The sequence below is a fragment of the Oryctolagus cuniculus genome, chromosome 5, assembly GCF_051225735.1.
Source record: "Oryctolagus cuniculus isolate XC-2025 breed Fujian yellow rabbit chromosome 5, ASM5122573v1, whole genome shotgun sequence".
In the NCBI taxonomy this organism is placed as follows: domain Eukaryota; kingdom Metazoa; phylum Chordata; class Mammalia; order Lagomorpha; family Leporidae; genus Oryctolagus; species Oryctolagus cuniculus.
In genome coordinates, this window is record NC_142871.1 from 64,355,856 (window position 1) to 64,378,478 (window position 22,623).

Genomic DNA, 22,623 nt, shown 5'->3' on the forward strand with positions numbered 1-22,623 from the left:
GGAGGTGTCGGGCTAAGGGTTCATTTGAGGGGAACAGAGCTCTTAGCAGAGGTTGTTTAATAAAGGGCTTCAAGGTCAAATATGTTTGGAACATATTGAGTTGAGCAAAGGTTAATGTCTTGACTGTGTTATTTGATAGGCTAATGCACACTAGGAATCTACAAGAATGTTTCTCAAATATTTGACTGTAACAGCCTTTTACCGGAGTACCCACATTAGAAACAACCACTCTAAAGTCACTTGTCCATCTGCACCCATGCAGGGGAGCAGGGCCGTGGTCTAAGTGGGATCGTTGATAAGCATTTTCTGTTAGACTGCGTGGGAAAGTGTTGATCACAACTAAATCAGCGGGCACTTGAAGTGGAAATTATATTTCCTTGCGCTCCTTCCCGTGGCTGTGACAATGACCTGCAGACAGTGCACCTGCAGAGAGGGACTCAAGGTCCCTGCTTCCTGCACTCCTCACACGCCGAGCCCCCAAGCAGACCTGATCCCAGTGTTTGCTCTGTTTGTTTGTTTGTAAACTGTTGGATGCAGCCTACTGAATTGATTTGACCAACCTTTAACAGGTTGCAATCTGCCTTTGAAAAACACTCAACTCTGCCGACACTGAAACATATTAAAACTCTTATGCCCCTTTCCACAAAGAATTCTGTGCCAGGTCAGAGGGGAGCAAAGGAGGTCTGATCTTCCAGGAAAGGTAGTCCCTAGTCTTGTGCTTTCTTCATATGTACAGGATTCTGAACTAAACCCCTTGGTTTTGGAAAAGAACAGGGAGAACTGTGGTTCACTATGGTTAACACCTTGTAAGTGCGAGATCATGTTCCAGTCTTATTCCGTAAAAACTTCACATCTGTTTCCCATAATCCTGCCTGAGATCCCAGTTAAGCTCCCAGATAGCAAAACTGTGAGGGCTTTGGTCTGCAGTGCACTGGGGTCTCCCTTTCTTATCTGAGGTTCCTGACTGAGACCTCTGGGACTAAAAGGCAGATTAGCAGAGAGAAACATACACATTCATTGGATGTAAGGTGTATGTGACATGAGAACCTTCAGAAAGAAGAGCCAGAGAAATGGGGCACGTGTCTGTCTGTTTGCCTCAGTTTGATGAAGTGGATGGTTGGGGGTGAGCATGATGGGACAAAGAGGGTAGCTTCTACTGGGGGGACCCGGCCTGTGTGTTCAGATCTTCTCTGTGTTCTTGTGTCTTCAGGGAGAAGGATGTCCCTCTCCTCTGGGTATAGGAAGGGCGGCTTTCGGACCTGCTTCAGGAGAAGGTAAGAGTGGCCTACCTACTGCTCCTGCCAGTTTCTCAAGTGCCAGGGCGCACTGGTTTGGCAGTCCCAGGGCAGGCGGGCTCACCTACAGATGCTGTGCCCTTTGCCTGACAGTTCATGTCTCCATGTCGGCTCCTTGGCACTGGCTGCAGGCCCCGATTCTGCAGGAGGAGCAGATAGGCACAGCAGTCCCTGTGGTCTGCCGCGTGGAGAAAGGTGAACAGTAACAAAAGAGAATGAAAACCTCCTAGTACTTTTCTACCATCTCAGAACAGCCTAAGCTGAAAGGCCCCGGCCCCAACCAGGGGCGGGGTGTGGTTTTCAAGTCATCCACTGCCACCACTTCAGCCTCACATGTACCAAAGACACGTCCAATGCCCCGTGTGATTTTTTTTTTAAGCTAGCAATTGAATGTGATTTGTGGCAAAGCCGTGTGGTTTTTCAAAGCTTCATTTCAAGGGGTCCATAAAATATTTGTATTTTCAGTTCTCCTTTTCCATTCTCTTTTCTCAATTCACTTGGTTTCCTCCTGAGCGTTTTAGCTGTGGAGTTCCCCGTTATTGTTCCTGGGAGTAATATCTAAAATACAAAATGCAATCTTGTTTGGGACATTAAAAGGGAAATAGAAGTGTGGCTAACCCGGTTGAGTGGCAGCGGGGGAAGGGGGGGGTGGGGAGGGGGGCAGAGAAGGGGGCGGGGCCGGAGGGACCGCAGTCCACTCAGGGTGGCGGATGATGCGATGTAATTTGAAGACTCATCCTAAATCACTTTCACTGTTCAACTGCTGTTGCTCCCTTGGTGTTTATAAAAACATGAAGTGAAAGGTGACAAATTCATTCAGACTTGAGAGTTTAGAGAAACCATCAAACTCAGAGTCTGCTTGGGATTTTGCCCAGTGTTAGGACTCTGAATCTTTCAATGTTACCATCCGCGCAAAAGGGGCGGAGAGTTCTGTGGTGCAGAGAGCATCTCTGGAAGCCACATCTGCATTCCCGGCTTGGCTCCTGCCCTCGAGGGTGCGGCACCTTTTTTCTGCCAAGGGCCGTCTGGGTATTTATAATATCATGCACAGGCCATACAAAAATCTCTGCTGAAAAATTTTCCTGTTATAGATTTACTGATTTTCAAGTCCTACCTGTGGCTGGTTGCCTTGGCAGGGCCAAACCAAATGACTTTGTGGGCTGTGTGTGTTCCCTACCCTTGCTCTAGGTAATCAGAGCAAATCACTTACCTTTGCTAAGTCTGTGTTTCTTTTTATTTGAAATAAGTACATTTACTGCTGTACATATTACTTGTGGTTGATGTCAGGATTTAATGAATGAAGGTATAGAAAGCATTGACTAAAGAGCCTATCATATGGTGACTACTCCATGTTTCTTGTTCTGAAACTCTACGTGTTTGTAGAGTTTCTGCAAGTGAATCAAGATTCGGTCCTCGGCAGAAAGTTCCATGAGGGGCATGCAAACAAGACAGAGTCCCTGTAGAACTTTGGCTCCCATTCCAAGCACAGTAGATTTCAACCAGGAGTGATTTGCACCTCAGGGAACATTTGCAATGTCTGGGAAAATTTCTGGTTGTTGTGTTCATCAATTTCTTTTGTTTTGTTTTTTAAATATTTATGTATTTGAAAGAGTTACCTAGAGAGAGAAGGAGAGACACAGAGAGAGAGAGGTCTTCCATCTGATGGTTCACTCCCCAATTGGCCACAATGGCCAGAGCTGTGCCGATCCGAAGCCAGGAGCCAGGACTTCCTTCCGGGTCTCCCACATAGGTGCAGGTGCCCAAGGCTTTGGGCCATCCTCTGCTGCTTTCCCAGGCCACAGCAGAGAGCTGGATCAGAAGTGGAGCAGCCAGGACTCAAACTGGCACCCATATAGGATGCTGGTGCTTCAGGCCAGGGCATTAACCCGCTGCACCACAGTGCCAGCCCCATTTCTTTTGTTTAGTTACTATAACAAAATACTTGAGGCAGCCCATTCGTAAGAGAAAGGTTGATTTAGCTCACAGTTTTGTAGGCTCAAAGTTCACATGGCATGATGAGGAGCTGGCCAAGAGGCCATGGTGGAATAGCAGAGTGCGGAGAGCAGGGGGAAGGATTGTATCGTGGTGAGCCAGGAAGCAGAGAAAATGGAGGAGCCCAAACTCAGGCTTACATAACAACCCTCTCATGAGAACTCAGGGGATCTAGGACATAGCCCCAGTGACCCGAGGACCTCCTGCTAGGACCCACCTCCTACAGGGTCTGCCACCTCCCAGTAGCACCATGCTAGGAGCCAAGCTTTAACATATGGAAGGGGGATACCCAAGTTAACATTGAAACCATAGCAGTTGTCATACTGGTTTACATGGAGGGTAGGGGTGGGGACGCCACTGGCATCTCATGGGGAGAGGCCAGGGATGTTGCTGAACACCCTGCATCCCAGAGGACAGCCCCATAACAAAGATTTGTCTGAACTAAAATGCCAATCAAGGAGAGGTTTGAAAAATAAAAACTGACCTAGCAAGTCCTTCTAACATCATGGGGTTGCAGGGGTATTACTTTCCTTCATGACACAGAAGTTGTAAATGAAGTTTCAAGAGAATGAAAGAAAAATCCCAGTTTCCTAAGGTCCAAAGTCCATGGACAAAGAGGAGCTGGAAGAATTAGGAAGTATGGATGTTAGCCTGGTAGTTGACACTGGAGATGGAGCCCCGGTGTTTACCCACATTTTGTTCCTGGCTGTCAGTGTTGAGGTGAATGGATGGGAACCCAGAGTTCTGGTGAGAACATGAGCTCACTCTGAAGGGCTGGGTCTGGGGGGGAGAGGAAGTGTCGATGATAATCTGGGTCCCAAGAGGAAACACACATATGTTGCCTCTAAGGGAAGTGTCCCGACCAATGTTTCCTTAGGTCCATTTAAAAGTAAATGTGGGCCAGCGCCGCGACTCACTAGGCTAATCCTCCGCCTAGCGGCGCCGGCACACCGGGTTCTAGTCCCGGTCGGGGTGCCGGATTCTGTCCCGGTTGCCCCTCTTCCAGGCCAGCCCTCTGCTGTGGCCAGGGAGTGCAGTGGAGGATGGCCCAGGTGCTTGGGCCCTGCACCCCATGGGAGACCAGGAAAAGCACCTGGCTCCTGGCTCCTGCCATCGGATCAGCGCGGTGCACCGGCCGCAGCGTGCCGGCCGCGGCGGCCATTGGAGGGTGAACCAACGGCAAAGGAAGACCTTTCTCTCTGTCTCTCTCTCTCACTGTCCACTCTGCCTGTCAAAAAAATTTAAAAAAAAAATTATAAAAAAAAAAAAGTAAATGTGAGGGGCTGGCACTGTGGTATAGCGGGTAAAGCTGCCATCTGCGGGGCTGGCATCCCATATGGGCACTGGTTCTGGTCCTGGCTGTTCCACTTCTGATCCAGCTCTCTGCTATGGCTTGGGAAAGCAGTAGAAGATGGCCCAAGTGCTTGGGCCCCTGCACCCACATGGGAGACCTGGAAGAAGCTCTTGGCTCCTGGCTTCAGATTGGTGCAGCTCCGGCCATTGCAGCCATCTGGGGAGTGAACCAGAGGATGGAAGACCTCTCTCTCTCTCTCTCTCTCTCTCTCTCTCTCTCTCTCTGTGTGTAACTCTGACTTTCAAATAAATAAATAAAACTTAAAAAAAAAAAAAGTAAATGTGAATCGAGATGGGTCCTTCTATGAACGCTGGTCTTGATTCAAACAAATACGCTAAATGGTGTGTTGGTCTCTGGAATTTACTTCAATAAGATCCAAAGACTTTCTGGATTCCTGCTGATAGTAGCCCCAATGAGGGAACTATATCTTTTGGTCTTTTTTTTTAATTGACGTGTAATATTTGTACATTTTCATGGAATACTTTGAAAAATTTCAACCCATGTATACAGCAGAAACTGATGAAATCCGGTCATTAGCCTTTCCATTTCTCTTGCATTTGGAGGTCATGAGCTCTCTCTGCAGGGCCTCTCACAGAGTGGATCAGACTTTATTGTGCACTGTGGTCACCCCACTGTGCCGGGGAACGTTAGCACCTCTCCCTTCCATCTAACTGTGCCAACCTCTGCTTCCTCCCTCGGCCCCTACATTTCCCAGCGTCTAGTAAGCCCTAGTCTAGGTTCAAATATACTTTCTTAAACTTGCACAGCTGAGGGAAAACAGGCAGTGTTTGTCTGGGTCTGACTTATTTTACTTAACACAACACCCTCCAGCTCCATCCATTTTTCTGCAAAGATCAAGAATTCATTCTTCGTTATTACCGAAACATATTCCATTGGAGGTGTGTGTATGCGTGTGCGCGCGTGGGTGTATGTGCATGTGTCTGGGTGTGTATACGTCCACTCATCCTCCCCTGGGCACCCAGGTTGATTCTATACCTTGGCTATTGTGACTAAGTGCTACAAGGAACATGGCAGCACAGGTGGCTCCTGGATGGGCCGATTTCATTTCCTTCTGTTAGATGCCCAGAGATAGATAGCTGGATCACGTGGTAGATTTGTTTTTAGGTTTTTGAGAGGCCTCCATACTGTTCTCTGCAATTTGAATTCCCACCAATAGTGGGGAAGAGTTCCTGCTTCCCACATCCTTACCAGCGTTGTTATTTTTTGGTTTCTGTTAACCGCCATTCTAACTGCAGTGGCATGACGTCTGTTTGCGGTGTGGATCCACATCTCCCTGGTATCTTATGGTATTGAGCACATTTTTTGTGCATTTATTGGCCATGTGGATTTCTTCTTTTAAGAAATTTCTTTTCGGATCCTTTGCCCGCTTCTTAACTGGATTGCTTGGTTTTTGTTGTTGAGTTTTATTCCTTTTATACTCTGGATCCAGATGAATGGTTTTCAAATATTTCCTACAGTCCTTTAGGACTTAACAGCTTCCTGCCTTCAATCGGAGATTAAAGCACAGTAAGACAAAGCAGAGAAATGGACTGAGAAAGGTCACCTACTCAAGGTGTGACTTTCTTCTCTAGTCATCCCTTAAGAAGTTAGAAGCCTCTCAGTTAAAGGCACAGTGCAGGGGCCGGCACTGTAGCACAGCAAGTTAAAGCCCCAGCCTTCAGTGCCGGCAGCCCATATGGGCGCTGGTTTGAGTCCAGCTGCTTCTCTTCCCATCCAGCTCTCTGCTATGGCCTGCTTAGTAGAAGATGGCCCAAGTCCTTGGGCCCCTGCACCCTCGTGGGAGAACTGGAAGAAGCTCCTGGCTCCTGGCTCAGTTCTGGCAGTTGTGGTCATTTGGAGAGTGAACCTGCGGAATGGAAGACCTCTCTTTCTCTCTCTCTCTCTGCCTCTCCTTCTCTCTCTATGTAACTCTGACTTTCAAATAAATAAATAATTTATTTTTATTTATTTTTTTGACAGGCAGAGTGGACAGTGAGAGAGAGAGACAGAGAGAAAGGTCTTCCTTTGCCGTTGGTTCACCCTCCAATGGCTGCCACGGCCGATGCGCTGCGGCCGGTGCACCGCGCTGATCCGATGGCAGGAGCCAGGTACTTCTCCTGGTCTCCCATGCGGGTGCAGGGCCCAAGCACTTGGGCCATCCTCCACTGCACTCCCTGGCCACAGCATGCTGGCCTGGAAGAGGGGCAACCAGGACAGAATCCGGTGCCCCGCCCGGGACTAGAACCCGGTGTGCCGGCGCCGCAAGGCGGAGGATTAGCCTATTGAGCAGCGGTGCTGGCCCAAAAATAATTATTTTTTAAAAAGGCACAGTGCACTATTCTATGTCTGTGAGATGGAAACCCATGAGCTTTGGATCTCTTCCTTGCTCTTGTCTAACAGAGGGGAGACCAGCCAGCAGTGGAACCTCTAGGCTGCAAGATGGCAGCCCTGCAGGACTTTTTTTTTTTTTTAAGATTTATCTATTTATTTGAAAGTCAGAGTTACACAGAGGGAGGAGAGGCAGAGAGAGAGAGAGGTCTTCCATCTGATGGTTCACTCCCCAATTGGCCACAACGGTCAGAGCTGTGCCGATCCAAAGCCAGGAGCCTGGAGCTTCCTCTGAGTCTCCCACATGGGTGCAGGGGCCCAAGGACTTGAGCCATCTCCTACTGCTTTCCCAGCCCATAGTAGATCGGAAGTGGAGCAGCTAGGTCTTGAACCGGCGCCCATATGGGATACTGGCGCTTCAGGCCAGGGCATTAACCCACTGCGCCCCAGCACTGGCCCCCCTGCCGGCCTTGTAACAGTCATTTGTCCAAGTTGCCTGAGAGCCAGTTTGAGGCTTAGTGTAAGGGAGGTTGGGAGTTTGCTTTGCCTAATCAGAAAAGCAGGATGGAAAAAACCCCTGAAAAACAGCATCCGACCTTTCCTGCCGAAGTTGGAAGGTCATTGTGCCACTCGAACTACTGTTACAGATTATTCCTGACTATGGAATACGCTTGGAGTTTCTTTTCAAATTTAAATTTCTATTGGAGCTTAACAAAGTGTGTGACTTTCCCCATGGCAACCTGAAGTTAAAAATGTTCCACAAGGCTACAAAAATGGGACTAAGCCTCTTACTCCGGGGGAGGGGGTGACGGCCCTATGAGGATTACACTGAGCTTGCCACTCTGAGCAGGAGGCAGGTGTGAGCTTAGAAGTACATGGTGTCCAGAATATCTGCAGGGAGGGATCAAGGTCGCCCTGTGTTTCTCATCTCAATGCTGGGTCACTGTTAGGAGCACCCAAAAGTCTGATCACACAGCAGCCTTCATTGTAAGACTGGAAGCCTCAGTGACTTTCATAGAAGGTGGTAGAAGCAGGTTCAACAAAACATTTCCAAGCAGGAATGCTTCTCTTGTGGTCCTAGAAGGAGACATTTGCCAGGAAATGATGCTATGATAAGCATCCTATTTGGAAGAGATTCCCTAACTGTTCATGTTTGAATGGTCCCTTTCTTTGAAACACTTAGCCCTTAGGAGGCTTACGGAACCTGGAAATCAGTATGGCCCGACAGAAAACTCCTTGACATGTGCACAGGTGAAAAAGACAGCGTGGAATAACACACAGAGGTAGAGAGAGAGAGGGGCCTGGGCCAGGAACCTGCAGCTTCTCACGTGCTGCCGATGGGAACCCCAGCGTGTCGCTGAACCCTTTGCATCCCATCGGTAAAGCCGGGATGGATGATGGCATCTGTTCTGTGTCCCCCACTGAGTGGGGAACATTTGAGAAAGCTTCACGAGTCATTGACTAAACAACCAATGTCTTACTGTTCCTGTCACAAGGTAATGAGAGTTAGAATCAAATTGTATCCTATTAAGGAAATATGTTTGTAACCAAATTACTTCCTGAGAACTTCATGTTTCCTGGCATGGTCTTTCATTTCTCTCCTAATAGAAAATCTGTCAGGAAACCTATGTTTTCCCGAGCAGAAAATTGCCTGGCCAGTAAATATACTTTAAAGCAGCTCATTTTATGGCCCTCTCCTTTGGTCATCTAGATATGATCTTTTGGAGGAGGTCCCAGCCAGAAATTTTTTTTTTTTGCAAGGGACAGAAATCCATGCAAGTTCAGTACAAGTAAGAGCCAGCTTGTGACAAAAGCAAACAAAATGAAAAACAGCAGATCATGTTGCACGCATCTCCAAGGTCCGGTACCCTTCATGCAAACCTCCCCGTCAACCACCACACTGGCCCGGTCAGTATCTGCAAGTCTATATGATTTCATGTGTCCAGTGCTGATCAGTGATGTCACCATTTCTGGATCCTTTTTATTTCTTTTCTCCTTCCTTCCTTCTTGCTGGAATGCAGGTGCAATGCTGTTTTTTTTTTTTTTCTTTCCACATCTGCTTCCTTTTTAGCACTTAAAGCTCAGAGTACCTGTCACAAAAGCAATTAGAGGAAGAAACCATGGGGAAGTGTACTTGTATAGATCCCACCTTGGGACAAATTGCTTAATGTCTGAGCCTCAGTTGCCTTATTTGTAAAATAATGGGGAAAATAGTTTTTCCCAACTGTAGTGCCGGATCTAGATGCTCAACATCAGCCATTGTCATTATTCATCTTAGGGAGAGGCGAATTAATGAACCCGAACCAAAGCAGACTGCAGGCTGCACGTTCTGCCACGCGTTCTAAAATGAGATGGACTGTGTTGAGTTTGTCAGGTTTGTTTCCAGAGGTGACCTGACATGGATCTTTAAGGAGGTGATTGATCTGACTCAATGGAGAGCACTCCGTGGCCATGTACAAACCATCCCAAAACTCACCGGCTGAAAGTAACACTGACAAGTCTGCAATTTGAGTGGGGTTGCGCAGGGCCGGCTCACCTCTGCTCCTCATGGCCTCTGCTGGTGGAACCATCCCAGGTGGCCTCTTGACTTGGAGAAATGGCTTCGCTCTGGCCACGTGGCTCCCCTGCATGGCCAGCTTGGGCTTCCAGCCTTCATGATAGTCTCAGGATGGTCAGACTTCTCACAATATGGCCATCTCGCCCCCAGGTATAAACGGCCTAGTTCCTACTCATTATAGTGCCTGGGCTCAGAAATCCTGAGAGGCCATTCGCATCACATTTGATTGGTCGGAGCTGTCAGAGGGTCAGTGCAGCTCTAGGAGAATGGAACTGCACAAGAGCGTGAGTGTCAGGATGTATGGTTCACAGGGACCATCACAATAGAGGCAGGAGCTTAACTGCCGGGGGTAGTAAAGGCAAAACACAAAGCTAATAAGACACACTGAGATGAGCCGAGATGAGCATGAGAGTGATGGAAACAGACTAGCCTGTCTGTTGTTTTGAAGGATTCAAACAAAACCCACTGAGGGCTGGCATTGTCACACAGCGAGTTCAGCCAGTGCCTACAACACCAGCATCCAGTATGGGCACCGGTTCGAGTCCCAGCTGCTCTGTTTCCAATCCAATTTCCTGCTAATGCTCCTGAGAAAGCAACAGAAGATGGCGCAAGTACTTGGGTCCCTGACAGCCATGGGGGAGACCCGGATGGAGTTCTAGGCACCTGTCTTCCGCCAGGCTCAGCCCTGGTTATTGTGGACATTGGCGGAGTGAACAAGCAGATGGAAGATCTCTCTCTCTCTCCCTCTGTAACTCTGCCTTTCAAATAAATAAAATAAATTTTAGAAAAGAAAGAAACCATTCTAAATGTTCCTGGAAGCCGTTGTCTTTGGAGAATTTGAACAATCTTGCCCTTCACCTCTAGGTCAAATCTATTTGTTGAACTCTGTCAACCTTTCACCCTGGAAGATGGCAGCAGTGACAAACACTGCAGATGGGGCCTCTGAGAAGATGTTGATTCCGATGGTCACTCTTTTTGCCTCCAGTATTTTTCCTCTTGATTTTCCCTCGATGTGTTTGTTTCCTGAAACGGTAAAACCCTCACCATTCCCTGGGCTCATTGTTTTCCATGTGAGTGGATCTGGAAGAGTTCCCCCAAGAAACAGCTTTGGATCTGGTTGATGCTGGGTATTTGTCTTGGTCTCGTTTTCTGTGGCTATAACGAAATATCTGACAGCAGATAATTTGCAGAGAATAGAAGTTTATTTGGCAAAGAATAGAAGTTTGTTTGGCTCTCGGTTCGGGGGCTGGAAAGTCCAAGAGTGACCTCTCCACTGTGATGCAACACAATGAGGGCGCCACCCGGCTGATCAGGGCTAGTGGGCAGCTCAGGTCTCCCCCTCCCTCGCAAAGCCACCAGAGCCTCCTGACCTCATCCTTCTTCATTACCTCCAACTCCATTAACTTATGAATTGGGGGAAATAAGTTCCCAACACTTGAACTTTGCAGGGACACAATTAAGCCATGCTGAATTGTCTGGGGAGACATCCTCTGACCCACAATTGGGGGGTGGTTGGAGGTTGGGGGGGGCACATGGGGTGGCATTCAGTGTGGTTGCTTAGCTGGGACTTGCAATGTGTACACCAGCAGTTCTCCCTCCTGCCCCAGAAACGGAAAGGCCAGGCCCTCCTTCTAAAGTTACCTCTCTTCCCTAGAGGAGTGGTGGAGCCTCGGGGGGAGGAGGCTGTGCCACCACGAGGACCACACCCATGTCATGGTTCTGTTCATTTACCACGAGGACAAAGTCCAGCTTTACATGTCGTCGTCGGAAACTGCGCTACCAACGGAAAAAATGCCAGGGACGCAGCACAGGTGCCAAACTGTGGCCTGCTGCGGTTGGAGTGGAGAGGACGCCAAGGCCTCTTCCATTTCCCAAGGCTGCCCCCATCTCCGCCTCTGCCATTGTCTCTGCCCAGGGGAGCCAGTGCTGCACTATGCTCCTGCAGTAACCGCCTCCTTCCTCCATTCCGACCATCGCCAGACTTCTCCGTGGAGCCTTCCGAACGAACGAACGAGCGAACGGGGGAGATGCTTTTGTGAAAGCACCCGGTTGCATTTTAAAGCAGCGTCAGGCTTAGGGCTCGTCCATGAAGACATCACACGTAAGTTGAATGTAACTCGTTGGCGGCTGAGCCCTCGGTGGCTGGCACAGAGAAAGCATTCCATCCATGGCTGGGGAGTGATGCGTGAGAACCACCCCCCCACGGAATCACACCCTGCTTGCTACTTCATGTGTCCCTCGGGACTCTCCCGCCATCACCAACCGTACCAAGGGAAAACAAGAGGCGAGTTTTTTAGAGACAGTGCCTGCCAACACACTGCCTCCCTCCCTCCACTCCGCTCCCAAACATGGTGAAACTGTAAACAGCTTTGATCAGCAAAGTGGCACCTGGAAAATACATGGGCAATTAGAGAGCTGGGGAATGATTCCGGACAGCATTGTCCGAGAGCTGCCAGGGAGACGCACCAGACACCTGCACCAGACAAGAGCCTTTAACACGTAACCTTTTGGAAGACAGCATTGCTTGTAAAGAGGCAAGCTCTGAGTGTCATCGTGCTGTAGCCAGCGAGCTTCTGCGGATGTGTCTCTCTGTGCCTTGTAAGATGCTGGGCTGTGGGGATTCACTCCAGGGCAAGCCCAGCTCGTCCTTCAGGGCAGTGTTCTATGTGGAATGCCTTTGCCATGTCCGTTCCTCGGCTTGGGCTCCCCTGATAGGTAGCACAGACCCGGTGGCCTCACAGTGTTGGAGGCTGGAAGTTCAAGGTCAAGGTGGCTGCAGGGCGGGGTTCCTCTGAGGCCTCCTTCCTTGGCTCGCGGATGGGCGCCCTCTTGTGGCCTCCTCACCTTATTGCCTATATGAGGGCACCCCTAGCATCTCTTCCTCTTCTTCCTAAGATGCTGGCTATGTTGGATTACAACTCAACTGTAGGACCTCAGGAAACCTTAGTCACCTCTCTAGAGGCCCCTCAATATAGGACTTTTCGGGGGATGCAGTTCAGTCCCCAACACCTCACTTGCTCGTGTTGGGCGAAGAATAAGATGCCTTCTCCCAAGCGCCGGCTCTTACTGCCCACTGCAGGACAGCAGGAAGAGGAACGGACAGTATGTAAACAGGCAAGGGTGCTGCACAAGGGATTGCAAGGCGGAACACACAGATGCAGACGCCAGCCAGGGTGCTTCAGCTCCATCTCTGCCTCTCTCCTGAAAAGATCATCGGATTCTCTCCCAATACTGTTTACAGAAGGCAGGTGCAGGGATGAGAACAGTCACTAACGATTGTTAGTTCTCTTTTCAGAAGTCACATAGGTTTTGGCACCATAGAAAGCCCGTGTTTCCATGTGAGTACAGGGAAGGCTTGCTAACTGTGCTTCCTTCTCCTTAGTCTAGGCATGTGGACCCTTTCTAGTCTATTGTCTTTTTTTTTTTTTTTTAAGATTGATTTATTTAGTTGAAAGGCAGAGTTACGCCTCTCTCTAGAGGGAGAGACAGAGACAGAGAGAGAGGTCTTCCATCCACTGGTTCACTCCCCAAATGGCTACAAGGGCTGGGGCTGGCCCAGATGGAAGCCAGGAGCCCAGAACTCCATCCAGGTCTCCCACATGGATGCAGGGGCCCAAGCACTTGAGCCATCTGTCACTGCTTCCCCAGGTGCATGAGCAGGAAGCTGGATCAGAAGTGGAGCAGCTGAGATGTGGACAGACGCTCTCGTACGGGAGGCTGGCTTCTCTGGTGGCAGTTTAACCTGCTGTGCCATGAGGTCTGCCCTTGGTCTTTTATCCTGGCGAGTGTCTAGTGTGGCATTTGCGGGCAAAGCCATGGAAAAAGGAGAGACCAGAGCAGGTTGTCCTGTGATGCTACTGGCGTGCCCGGTGAGGACTTGCTTGCTGCCATGGCCCAGCAGCTCCCTCCCAGGGTGCCCTTAGCAGGAAGACTGGCTGATACTGACCTGCAGAACCAGAGAGCAGGCTTTGCTTTTCAAAGGAAACAGAGTACCTCAAGTCTCTGGGGTTGAAAGCCTGGCTTATTTTAAGGGAAGATATAATGTTATTTTTGTAAAACATGTTTCCCCTATGCTATTTGCATTTTTCCCCAAAGGTTCATAGATTATCCAGGAGCCTAGAACATGTTTCTTTAGAACCAGGTTGCCCGCGTTTTCTGTGGAGGGTGGCATTACATTTCCTCTTTTATTTCCCCTGCATTTTCTGATGAAGAGATTGATACTCTTTTTTTTTTATAGGCAGAGTTAGAGAGCGAGAGAGAGACAGAGAGAAAGATCTTCCTTCCACTGGTTCACCCCCCCAAATGGCTGTTACAGCTGGCGCGCTGTGCCGATCTGAAGCCAGGAGCCAAGTGCTTCCTCCTGGTCTCCCTTGCGGGTGCAGGACCCAAGCACTTGGGCCATCCTCCACTGCCTTCCCAGGCCACAGCAGAGAGCTGGCCTGGAAGAGGAGCAACCGGGACTAGAACCGGCGCCCCAACTGGGACTAGAACCCTGGGGTGCCAGCACCGCAGGTGGAGGATTAGCCTAGTGAGCCACGGCGCTGGCTGAGATTGATACTCTTACAATTAAGAAAAAGTTCTTTTTTAGTCAAGGTTGGAAGCCATTTTTCATTTATTATTTTAGTCTCATTTACTAGTGCTTGAAAAGATAGAAAGCAATTTTTAAATATTTATTTATTTAAAAAAAAGAGAGAGAGAAACAGAAATAGAGATTATCTTCCATCCAGTGGTTCATTCCCTAGATGGCCACAATGGCCAGGGCTGGGCCAGGCTAAAGCCAGGAGCCAGGAGCTTCATCCAGGTCTCCATCATGGTTGGGTAGCAGGGGCCCAAACACTTGGGCCATCTGCTACTGCTTTCTCAGGCCATTAGGAGAGAACTGGATCAGAAGTGGAGCAGCCAGGACAAGAACCAGCAACCATGTGGGATGCTGGCATTGTGGATGGCAGCTCAACCCACTATGCCATAACACTGGTCCCCACGATAGAAATATTGCCTTTATTCTATGAGTTTGTTCATCAATGCTATAGATTAAAATTTAATGAACTAACTCTGAGGAATGACTTTAGCATAGCTCTAGGAAACATAGTCTCTGTGTCACTACAGTTATGGGAGCTCGAGATGTTGCTCCCAGGTCTTAGCTAAACTTTTTAATACATATTTATTCATTCATTTATTTATTAAGAGCAAGAGAGGCAGAGAGACCTCACATTCAATGATTCCTTCCCCAGATGCCTGCAGTGACCAGGGCTGGGTCAGGCTGAAGCCAGAAATTGGGAATTCAGTCCAGGTCTCCCATGTGAATGGCAGGGGCCGAAATACTTGAGCCATTGCTTGCTTCTTCCCAGGGTCTATACTAGCAGGAAACTGGAGTCAACAGCCATGAATGGGAATCAATCCCAGCTACTCCAATGTGGGTTGCAGGTATTTCAGCTGCGTCTTAGACTACATCAAATGCCCATCCCATCCCTCTCATGCCCATGTTGCCGTGTAGCCAGCCTGCGACTTCACCGGCATCCCATATGAGCACCTGTTCGAGTCCCAGATGCTCCACTTCCAATCCAGCTCCCTACTAACGCACCTGGGAAAGCAAAGAAGATGGCCCACGTGCTTGGGCCCCTGCATCCCTGTGGGAGACCTGGGTGGCGTTCCAGGCTTCTGATTTCATCCTGGCTTCAACCTTGACTGTTGCAACCATTTGGGGAGTGAACCTGCAGATAGAAGATCTCTCCCTCCCCTTCTCCATCCCCTTCTCTCTGCATTTCAAATAAATGAATAAATTTTTTAAAAAAGTCCTGCCCCAAAGCAGGGTTAATATTTCTTTTTCTTTTTTCTTTTCTTTTTTTTTTTTTGCTCTACTTTTTTAGCTTTTATTTAGCAAATATAAATTTCCAAAGTACAGCTTATGGATTACAATGGCTTCCCCGCCCCCATAACTTCCCTCCCACCCGCAACCCTCCCATCTCCCGCTCCCTCTCCATTCCATTCCCATCAAGATTCATTTTCAGTTATCTTTATATACAGAAGATCAATTTAGTGTATATTAAGTAAAGATTTCAATAGTTTGCACACACACAGAACATAAAGTGTAAAATAGTATTAATTCACATTGAACAACACATTAAGGACAGAGATCCTACATGAGGAGTAAGTGCACAGTGACTCCTGTTGTTGACTTAACAAATTGACACTCTTGTTTATGGCATCAGTAATCTCCCTAGGCTCTTGTCATGAGTTGCCAAGGCTAGGGAAGCCTTTTGAGTGCACCAACTTTGATATTATTTAGACAAGGTCATAGTCAACGTGGAGGTTCACTCCTCCCTTCAGAGAAAGGTACCTCCTTCTTTGATGGCCCCGTTCTTTCCACTGGGATCTCACTCACAGAGATCGTTCATTTAGGTCCAAAAGATATAAATTTCTTGGTAGCTTAAAAATTGATTGAGTCTTAGGCAACCAATATACTGTATTTGAAATGCAACTGGTTTTACTTTCTTTCCTTCTGAGAAAGGGAAGTGACATTAGAGAGATATGATGTGTTATGTTTATGTATTTACTTTTAGTACGAGAACTACTTAAATATTTTAGTTTCAGAATCATAACACTAGACTGAAGCTTACATTTTCTTTTCATACCACTTGAATACTTTTCAAATAATTGTAAATGGAATTATTTACATCATTGAAGCAAGTATTTTATATTGAATGTACAAATTTATCAAGTTATACCTATTGAGACATTTCTCTTGTATATTTGAGAACTGTGGGAATTTTTCATGGAAAAAGGCACATCAGAAATGTCAGGGGACTACGTGTATGATTTTAAGGCAAAGACAAAGGGAAGTTCTGATTATCTTAAAAATCTTATTGGGGCCAGCGCTGTGGTGTAGCAGGTAAAGCTGCTCTCAGTGGCACTGGCATTCCATATGGGTGCTGGTTCACGTCCTGGCTGCTCCACTACTGATCCAGCTCTCCGCTGTGGCCTGGGAAAGCAGTGGAAGATGGCCCGAGTGCTTGGGCCCCTGCACCAACATGGGAGACCCGGAAGAAGCTCCTGGCCATTTGGGGAGTGAGCCAGTCAATGGAAGATCTCTCTCTCTCTCTCTTCCTCTGCCTCTCTGTAACACTGCCTTTCAAATAAAGAAATAAATCTTTTTTAAAAATCTTATTGAATGAAAATAAGGAAAAAAAACTTGTATTAACATTAGAATAAATATTTTAGATAATAAATTTGCAAAATGCTCCTTTGAGCTTCATATTAGCCTATATTACATTTCTTCAAAAAGGTAGTGGAAATGGAATTAGAAGATGTTTATTTTGTGGCCAAAAATGTTGAAATCTATGCTTATGCAGGTTGTTTCAAGAGTTGATGGATAAAAGAACCTTGCATGGCTTTTGAGATTTTTTGCACCAAAATAAACTTATCTTTTAATTCCCTTTTCCACTAACTTTTTGAAGTACCCTTATAGTTCATGCATTTGAGTCCCTGAAAACTCACCAAGCTTACCTTGCAGACAAATGTGAAAATCTATTCCACCAGCGTGGTAATCACCACGATTGGGTTTTTTTCACTCAATTTAATTTTTTCCCTCGTAGAGAATGTATATTAATTTCCCAAAGTCCATTGGCAAAACAATCAGGATAAAACTACATGTTTTGAAAGCGCTTTTGTAGTCCAGAGTAATTTCCAATTAGTAATTTCCAATTGTAAGATGGTTTTGATTCCATATAAATAAATGAGTGAGTTTATTAATGTGCCAGGGACTCCATGCAAGTATTACTCTTAAAAATAGATGCAAGGGGCTGGCCTTATGGCGCCATGGTTGAAACCACTGCTTGCAATGCCAGCACCCTACATGGGAGCGGCAATTGGAGTCCCAGCTGCTCTGCTTCTGATCCAGCTTCCTGCTAACGTGCCTGGGAAGGCAGAGGAAGGTGGCCCAAGGGCTTGGGGCCCTACCACCCATGCAGGAAACAAGGATGGAGTTCCTGGCTCCTAGTTTCAGCCTGGCCCAGCCTCAGCTGTGGGGGCCATTTGGGAAGTGAACCAATTGAGAGAAGATTGATCGATCGATCTCTCTCTTTCCCTCTCTCTTTCTCCCTCTCCCTCCCCTCCCTCTTACCCCCCACCTCTCTTTCCTCACCCCCTGTCTCTGTCACTCTGCTTTTCAAATAAATAAACAAGTCTTTGAAACATAATAAAATAGGATGCCAGAATAAAAGACACTAACATGCCCCGTGGGAGTGGATATTGGCACATGGAACTCACAGGATGACAGGTTCATCCTTGTGGGGGGCATGGAGCCCTGGAGCACAGTCATCTCCATTTGGTATTTTGTAGTCTTAATTATTTGGAAACCTCTTTATGGATGGCTTAGTGGGCTTCTGTGTTAAGATCCAAAGTCCATGCAGGCAGTGCTGTGTGATCTGTCTGTGGTTCAAGCAAATGCCAGCATGTACGACAGCTGATGAGTGCTAACACCTCTGTGAAGAGTGAATTTAACCTCTAACCTGTGCAGGAGTGGGAGAATGGGCCAATGCCCATCACAGACATTTTGGTCAGCTCCTACAAAGACTCAAACATATTTCTGCATTTCAACGGATAAGGTGTACTTATTGTCATCCGTAGCTTTTGTTTGTGTGTTCTTAAAAAAGGAGCTCACCTTTTAATTCAGTTTTCACTGAACTTTGTGAAATAATTATTTGAGGCAGGGGAGGGAGAGGGAGAGGGAAGAAAAGAAAGAGAAGAGGGAGAGGGTAGGAGAGGAGAGAAGATCTTCCATTTGCTACCTTCACTCTCTACAATGCATGAAATAGCAAGGCTGGGCCAGGCCAAACCAAGGAGCCTCCAACTCCATCTGGGAATCCCACATAGGTGGCAGGGACCCAAGTACCTAGGCCAGTACTAGCGGCCTTCCGGGATGCTCATTAGCAGAAAGATGGATTGGAAGTGGAGGAGTCAAGACTGACACCAGGCTCTCGGATATATGTGGGGACCCCAAGTAGCAACTTCATTGCTGCACCAAATGCCCACCCCTGCATTTTTTAAATTAAAAAAAAAGTGACCCCCCTCGGAACAGCCGTACAAAGTCTAATGTGAGACACAAAGTCCGTTTCTAGCTGATTCCACATGCATTCTGCTTCACTCTTTGGTTTACACATTCTTCCTAACATTAAACATTCATCTACGCCAATGTTTGAGGCAGGAATTGAAATATTTTCAACAAATATAAATTCAAATGCCACCATATGAGTTCTGGTTAAATGTGCCAATTAAATAATTGCATTTGCTCCCTCTGGAAATAACTCTTAAATGACAGTAAGGGTTTTAAAAGGTGTAAAATCGCAAAAACAGAATGGAAGAAAAATAATGAGGCAGCACCGAAAAACTGGAAGCTGGAAGTATTTGCGCTAAATGCTCTCGGGTGAGATTTGTCAACCTTAGCACTGCTGATGGTTTTGACCTTGTAATATTTTTTTGCCACAGTGGCTGTTCTGTGTGTCATTCCCAACCTCTACTCATCAGATGCCAGGAGCGCCCTGTTCCCTGCTGTGACAACCGAACATGTCTCCAGCTATTGTCAAATGTTCCGTGACCCTAAAACCCCAAAGTCAAATCTGTCAGTCAATGATCACTCTCTCTTCTCTACCCACATCTTTTTAAAATTTTTAAAATTTTTATTTATTTATTTATAAGAGGCAGAATTACAGAGAGAGGGAGAGACAGAGAGAGAGGTCTTCCATCCACTGGTTCACTTCCCAAATTGCCACAAAGGCCGGAGATGGGCTGATCCGAAGGCAAGAGCCAGGAGCCAGGAGCTTCTTCTAGGTCTACCACGTGGGTGCAGGGGCCCAAGGACTTGGGCCATCTTCTACTGCTTTCCCAGGCCACAGCAGAGAGCTGGATCGAAAGAGGAGCAGCCGGGACTAGAACCGGTGCCCATATGGGATGCCAGTGCTGCAGGTAGAGGCTCAGTCTCCAACACCACCCAGCTACCCACATCTTCCCATCAGAGGCTTGCAGGGCCTCACATGCTGCCAGCCAGCCATGGGGGCCACGCATCTGAAGAAAGCTTCTCATGCAAAAGAGAAAAGAAAGAAACAAGGAATTTAGGAAAACAGAAATATTATTGGAAGCAGTTGAAAACTTCAAAAAAGTTTTAAGGGAAGCTTCCCTTCCCCGCCCCATTTCCCAGTGGGCTGAGGGCAGAGAAACATCCTTTGGACATGGGCATGGCAAAGACCAAAAGAACTGGCATGAATGGCTGTCCCTGGCCAAACTGAGCATAAAAATAAACAACAAGAAAACAGGGTTGAAACCCTTGGTTAAAATAGAGATCCAGGCCGGCGCCGCGGCTCACTAGGCTAATCCTCCGCCTAGCGGCGCCGGCACACCGGGTTCTAGTCCCGGTCGGGGCGCCGGATTCTGTCCTGGTTGCCCCTCTTCCAGGCCAGCCCTCTGCTGTGGCCAGGGAGTGCAGTGGAGGATGGCCCAGGTGCTTGGGCCCTGCACCCCATGGGAGACCAGGAAAAGCACCTGGCTCCTGGCTCCTGCCATCGGATCAGCACGGTGTGCCGGCCGCAGCGCGGCGGCCATTGGAGGGTGAACCAACGGCAAAGGAAGACCTTTCTCTCTGTCTCTCTCTCTCACTGTCCACTCTGCCTGTCAAAAAAAAAAAAAAAAATAGAGATCCATGAATCCATAGTGGCATAAGCAAAACAAAAGGAAAGCCCTTCTTTCTAGTAGGATGTCAGCTAATAATTGTAGAAGGGATAATGGACAACGATAATCACCATCTGGCCATCTCCTCCCCAGCAGCTGCTGCAGGCAGGGTGATGGATGGATGCGAAGGCTGGTGAGTGGAGGTTTGGTGAGGAGCAAGTACTGGCACTTTCCGGTAGTGTTTCTGTACAAAATGCCAGTCAAATGAAAAAGTAGAATTGGTGGCTTTAGGGACCAGTGCTGTGGCATAGTAGGCTGAGCCTCTGCCTGTGGTGCAGGCATCCCATGTGGACCTTGGATCAAGTCCCAGTTGCTCCACTTCTGATCCAGCTCCCTACTAATAACCTGGGAAAGTGGTGAAAGATGGCCAAGTGCTTGGGCCCCTGCACCTGCGTGGGAGACCCGGAAGAAACTCCTGACTTCTGGCTTCGGGTCGGCCCAGCTCCGGCCATTGCGGCCATCTGGGGAGTGAACCAGTAGATGGAAGACCTTTCTCTCTCTCTTTCCCTGTCTCTCCTCTTTCTCTGTAACTCTGCCTCTCCAACAAATAAATACATCTGAAAAAAAGTTACAGGGGAGAAAAGTGCAGAAACCAACTGACAAGTGATCGGCGCTGGAAGCACCAGTGGTGGGAAGGGTTTGTGTTGTACACCTGATGTGACGCACCAGGAAAGAGCATGGCATTATGGAAGTATTACTTGGCACAGCCTATGGCTCTTGTCTGGTGATGGGGTAGGGAGACACTGGACACACCCGGATGGATGATCATTTACCAAATGAAAGGCCTGTACTCTTCTGATGTAAGAGATAGGAAGTACAAGAGAATTGTTCTAGATGGACCCATAAATGCAAGGTGTGTTTCCACATGGAATTCCTAGACCTTCAATTAAAAAGCGACATTGTTTGGGCAGTTGGTGCAATTTAAATGAGGTTTAGCAAAGCTCCCACTTCTTGCAAAACAGCTGTAAACAGGGTTTCTTCTTGATTAATTAACATTTCCATTCTCAAACATTAAGAAGGGTTAGCATTAACACTTAGTAATTGTACATATTTATGGGGTTCAGTGTGTATTGCAGTAAGTGTACACATTGTATACTGATCAAATCAAGTGATTAATGTTTCTAGCTCCTTATCATTACTTTATGTTTGGCGATCTCAAGCTCCTGTCTTCGACATGTTCATAAGCTTTATAATAGACTATTGTGAACTACGGTCACCCCACTGTGCTGTGGAACCCTAGAGAAACTTATTCCTTCTGTCTAACTGTGTTTTGGTACTGGCTTTCCAGTTACCCTCCATCTCCTCTACCTTTCCCAGCCTCTAATAACCTCTATTTCATGCTCAGAGCAACTGTTTTAATGTCGTAACTTCCACATTTGAAAAGAACGTGCAATGTTTGTCTTTCTGTGTCTGACTTACTTCACTTAACATAATGTCCTCCAGTTCTATGTATTTTGCTGCCAATGATAGGGTATCATTCTATTTATGGCTGGGCATTTTCCCATTATGTATATAACTGCATTTTCTTTATCCATTCATCCATTGGTGGACATTTAGGTTGATGCCATATCTCAGCTACCATGAATAATCTTACAGCAATAAATGTGGGACTGCTGAGTTCGCTTTGAGATGTTGATGTCATTCCCTTCCGACGTATATTCAGAAGTGGGAGAGCTGGATCATATCAAAGACCTATTTATATTTATTTGAGGAAATTCCATATTGTTCTTCATAATGGCTGTACCCACTTACTTCCCACCGACAAAGTGTAAGAATTCCTGTTTTTCTATATCCTACCAGCATTTGTTATTTTTTGTCTTTTTTGTGCAGCCATTCTAACTGGGGTAAGATGATATTGTGGTTTTGGTTTGCATATCCCTGCCAGCAATGTTGCTCACTGTGTTTTCATAAATTTATTGGCATTTGAATTTCTACTTTTGAGACATATCTGTTCATATAATTTACCTTTTTAAAAATATTTATTTATTTTAAAGGCAAATTTACAGGGAGAGACACAGAGAGAAAGAGAGGTCTCCCATCCATTAGTTCATTTGGCTGGAGCTGGGCCAGTCTGAAACCAGGAGCCAGGAACTTCTTCTGGATCTCCCACGTGGGTGCAGATCCCAAGCACTTGGACCATCCTCCACTGCTTTCCCAGGCACATTAGCAGAGAGCTGGATCAGAAGTGGAGCAGCTGGGACATGAACTGGAGCCCATATGGGATGCCGGCACTGCAGGCAGTGGCTTTACCCACTACACCACACCATCGGCCACTCATTTGCCATTTTTAAATGAGATTTTGTTGTTATTGAGTTTGATTTCTTATAAACATATATTCTGGATATTACGTATTGTGAATAGTTTGCAATCCTTTTCTC

General features: G+C 47.2%; 1 long non-coding RNA gene across 4 annotated transcripts in view; it reads left to right on the forward strand.

Moving 5' to 3' along the window:
* The window catches only part of LOC149126537 (uncharacterized), a 41,446-nt gene that overhangs the window by 477 nt on the left and 18,346 nt on the right, over positions 1–22,623 (forward strand). For all 4 annotated transcript variants that reach the window (XR_016233811.1, XR_016233812.1, XR_016233813.1 and 1 more), the window contains exon 2: positions 1,211–1,274. This is a non-coding gene — a long non-coding RNA (uncharacterized LOC149126537). The remainder of the gene's footprint in view (positions 1–1,210; positions 1,275–22,623) is intronic.